Source organism: Leptinotarsa decemlineata, unplaced genomic scaffold (genome assembly GCF_025532065.1).
Source record: "Leptinotarsa decemlineata unplaced genomic scaffold, Ldec_3_MD MMD2_tig00000218_RagTag_RagTag, whole genome shotgun sequence".
Taxonomy (NCBI): Eukaryota; Metazoa; Arthropoda; class Insecta; order Coleoptera; family Chrysomelidae; genus Leptinotarsa; species Leptinotarsa decemlineata.
Window position 1 is genome coordinate 351318 of NW_027412545.1, and position 5103 is coordinate 356420.

The 5103-nt window shown below is 34.0% G+C and overlaps 1 long non-coding RNA gene across 1 annotated transcript; it reads left to right on the plus strand.

Moving 5' to 3' along the window:
• Window positions 1-2590: 2590 nt before the first annotated feature.
• Window positions 2591-3634, plus strand: LOC111517601 (uncharacterized). The gene is made up of 2 exons (XR_002723838.2): window positions 2591-2782; window positions 3199-3634. It is a non-coding gene; the product is annotated as an uncharacterized lncRNA (long non-coding RNA).
• The last annotated feature ends 1469 nt before the right edge of the window (window positions 3635-5103 follow it).

The window sequence follows — 5103 nt, forward strand, 5'->3', positions numbered from 1 at the left end:
AGACAAAATAAATTACACTTCTTGACCTTTTTTGTATGATAAATGATCTAGAAATATCCCATTCATGATTAGTAATTGAATTTATGAAAACCGTATGAATTTTCTGCAAATCACACCCCTTGAAATATTCTTGAGGCAAATATGAGAAGATCATTGAATAGAAACAATGAAGTTTTTTTGATCAGTGCTGGACAAAACAAGTAACAAAAAAACAAATAATTTCAAAACGCACAAATTACAATAGATTTTCGAACAACCTCCCATTCAAGCTATGCATAAATGTAGTTTATCATCAATTTCCCTTCGAACATCAATCAATGTTGATCTTGTAACAGACCACAAAACTTCTCTGATCCTATTCTTAATGTCTTCTGGTGTCGTTGATTTCTCTCGATAGACCTCTCCTTCAACATATCCCCACAAATATGGAACCAGGGGCGTGAGGTCTGGGAATCGTGCTGGCCAATGAATGGGCCCAATTCTTCCAATCCATACATTTCTAAGCCACCTGTTCTAAAACCTCCTTATATCCTATTGTATCCCTATGTATTGATATCCCAAAATATTTCTTCTGCTTCAATCAATCTATTCAGATGATAGTTATTTTCAATACAAATGAAAAATTATTTGCACTCCTTGTAATATTTTTTTGTACTAAAAAAATACGGCGATTTGCTAACTAAATAGTGTTTTCAATATATTAATTTTACTCTAGAGATTCCAATTATCAAGCGTAGTAGGTTTGTTCAGTTTTATGATTCCGACTGATTTCTGGGAAGGTCTTCGATTCTAGTCGTGAATCAGATATAATTTTCTGTCGTGCTTCACATTTTGTTAATATGTTCTTCGAAAGGGTTTATAAAACAACGGACGATAAAATCATTTCATCAAAAGAAGCTCGAAATTTTGTAAGAGGATGAACGTCCTCTTGATATAATTTTGTCCACGAAATGTCGGCTCAGGGTAATATATTTTACTTACACCCGACCTAAACCGCTCAACTTGTCATACAAGGAACCACTATTTTACGGGCATTCTCTTAATTGGATGTATGATCGTGATAATGAGTTTTACCACACAGGGGATTAGCACTTCATACTATTCAACTCGACTTTTGATCCACATGTGAATGCGTCGATAAATCAATGTAAGCAATATTATTGAAAATTTCTAAAACGAGTCCGTGTTGGATTTTCATTTACTGTTTTTGTAAATGATAACAAGGTGGACACGGTGGGCAACATCACCAAAATTGGAAGATTTATGACACAATGAAACTGAATTATGTATTAGCTTGTGTCAGAAGGTTTGTCCGTTTTTATGAGTTTTCTTTAAACTTGAACAACTCAGGCATTTGAATCACTGCACTTTTGCCAACGTAACACAAGTCGGTTGATTCCGTCAGCATAAAGATTATGTGTTCGGGATTCGATGAAGTCGACGAAGGCCGTTTTTGACTGGTTCTTATTGGCGAAGGTTTTATCGGTGAGAAAGTTATCGAAATGGTGGACGGTTGGCGAGAGGTCTGGAAAGCGTGATGGGTGAGGCAAAACTTTGACGCTCAATACGTGCAGACAGGCGTGGTCGTGATGTAGAATCGGGTTTCTTTTGTTGACTAGTGCACTAGCAGATGGTACACTTCGCCGATTCCTTGACAATAGGACTACGCTGTGATGAGTTTGTCCGGTTGCAGAACGTTATAGTGAATCACCCCAACCGCTGTCCATCATACAGAAACCATGATATTTTTTTAGTGGGTTTTCGCCTTTGGGAATTACCTAAGTGGCTCGTCGGCGTCCAATTACTGTCCTGAACGTCTCCGGTTGTCGTAAAGGATCATCTTTTCATCATACGTGACGAACCGATCAAAAATAGGACCGTTTTGGATGCGCCAAAGCGAAAAAAAACAAACCCCGAAACGTGACAATTTCTGTCGATCGTTCAAGTCGTTCGAACTTTTTGACCTTTCCAATACGTTTAAAAACATAAAAACCACATGGGAGCTGACGCCAAGTTCTTCCGCCATCACACGCACTTTTTCTGAAAGGTCAGCCTCCATGAAGGTCCTCAAATTCTTGTTCTTACACGCCAATAATCAAGGTGATAGAGTACACTAACCTATCTCTGTTAATATTTTCGAGCGAAAAATTACAGTATTTAATCATTCACTGTGAAATATGAAATGCCTGTAGTTCATTGGTTATGAAAACAACTCCGTAAGAGATATGTTTCATTTATTTCAAATAGGATACATCCTAATATATACAACAATGATAGTAATGTTAACATTAATATACATATAAATACGATAATACAAAAAAGATTTACTTATATTTGTTAATGGGTAGTCTTACCTGCAATAATTGAAAATCCAAAAAAAATATCACATAATACCTTAATGGTCTCTTGAATGGTCTAATAAATTTCTTTCGAACAGAATAAGACTGTTAGAAGACTTTACATTTTCAGGTAGATTGTTATATTCAACAAATCCTTTGAACATTAATGTTTTAGTGTTGAATGTTTTTGTTTGATCACATACAAATTATTTTTTATCCTAGTATTATACTGGTGGATTTTATTATTAAAAATTAGGGGAAAGTGGTCACCATTCGTACGCGGGGCACATTCGTACAATTGGTATAACAGAAAAACTAAACGGCACACAAACACATCTTTGCTTATGTGCATAGACATATCGACCACCATGTTGCTAGCGGAGTGTCGCGCCAGTGGCACCATGGCGTTTCAGCTGATAAGATATGACGTGTTTTTGCGGACCGTGAGTAAATTTTTTACCTAATTTCAGTTCGTAACTGTAAGTAGAATTGTTATGTTTTCGACAAAATGGTGATGAATGATTAATGTTAATATTGTTTAGTTTGAGCTTCAATTGTTATATTTCTCAAACCAAATTAGAATTTGTATAAAGTTGTATTTTAATTTTGTGCAAAGGCATGGGGTGCATTCGGACAGCCAGACAAGGGGCACATTCGTACGCGTACGAATGCTCCCCTTTAGATTATATTAACCACTAGCATATAAAATTTAATTTCTATGAAATGAAATGTAGTATCAGCTTTTAAAATTATCGTGCAGATAACACAATAACATATTTTTTCTTTTATGAAATATTCTACTTCTAAAAAAATTAAATATTTTTGATGAGTCAACGTTATAATTAATATTTTATTGCAGAATCATGGTGCGAAAATATAAAAAAAAAGGTACGCGTACTCAAGAAGTGAATGAAAAGTCCATGAATCTAGCAATTGATGGTGTAATACAAAGACGGTTGTCGTATAATCCTCAAGACATTGTTACCGGAACTGGTGAATCTTCCACCTCTGCCGCCGAGACACAATCTGTACCGAGTTCTTATCTTCCCATAACACCAGATACCATAAGACCTTATCCTATATCTGTCAGAAACTCAGTTCAATAAAAAAAAAGCTAAGAAAATAGAAAGCGTCGAAGATTCAGGGGAATCTAAAGGATCACAATTCAGCTTGCGGGAGAGTTCAACATCTCCAGTTGATTTAAAAATGGACGAAGAGACTGATGATCATAGTATCAATAATAATTCAATTATGATACTAGAGAAAATCAAAGATAATTGTTATATTTTGGTGAAGTTTAAAAAAAAAGACTTCTGTTGTTTATTACGTCGGAAAAGTTCTCAAATATTATTCCGGTATAGAGATGAATATATCTTATCTGTGTATCAGAGATGTCGCCATGATCTTCCCTGATCCTCAACCACGAACGGGCTGTGCAGCTAGAATGACTAGACTTTATACATTTGCAGTCAATTTAAATAATTATAATGTGCAATAAGTTTCAAAGAAACAACCAAATGTATGATTACCTACTTTAAGTTTGAATTGTCAAAGACTCTGTAACGATGTCATACAAAATGATTGTAAACATCTCATTTAGACTGATTGTAAAGCTCAGTAAAGTAAACTAAGGATGAACGATTTTATTTTTTGTTATTTTTTTAAGAAAGTTTTATCGACTATTAGTCAAGTCACATATTTTTAAGTTAGTTCATTGTTAAATAAATATTTTTATAATTATTAAAAAAATTCAACGACTTCAATTGGCTTTTTAATTACCCTGTATGAATCTACCCCATGGCGTACGAAAGTACCCCACCTATTGTACGAACGTACCCCGTACGTGGGGTACGTTCGTACAAATATCTTATCGTAGAAAAATCGCTATAACGCTTTAACCTTTTGACATAATAGATTCAAACTTTTTTGTCATAAACTACAATATATTTGTTACACTCTGGCACATAAAGTTGATAAATTCAACGATTAGTCATGAAGAAAAAAAATTAAATCTAAAAAGTGTACGAAGGGTAACCACTTTCCCCTACAAATTTGTCAAAATATGAGGGTAGAAGGTTGTGTAACATTTTGTAAATATGAATCATCGTTAAACATGTAACTATAAATAACCATTCCAGAGTATTTAACAATAAAGATATATGGGTACTCTGTCTCTGTTTAAAATATGTGTTTTTCGTTAACCAGCTGACCCTCGGAAGTCGAAACTTGTGCGAGGACTAACGAGGTCTTACCTTTCAAAGTGTGCTTCCTAACTCCTGTCACATCTCAAAATGATCCTTATTGCGCGATTCTGTAGCTTTTGTAATGTTCTTATTTTATTCAAATCACTTGTGTATAGAAGAGTGGGACAATATTCAAAATGAGGTTGCATAATTGTCTAATATACAGTTATCCGTAATTGCATAGTTAAGTGTTGGGATACTCTTACGAAAAAATATTATTTCTTCAAAATTTTTTTCTATGTGTAGGTGAAATGGTTATTCATTGATAGATGATTGTCTAAAATGAATCCTAGATATTTGAATTCAGTAAGGAGCTCAATTTTAACATTTTCTATTTTTATTTCTATTTGATTTAAATTTAATTCTCTGTATTTAAACGGTGTAGTAAGTATCATAGCCTTTGTTTTGTTTACATTCAGCTCCACTTTATTAGTTTCCAAATATATAGCAATACTATGCAATGCTTCATTCATTTTTTTAATAGCTTTATCTATATCTTTATCACGAACCGATACTAGGGC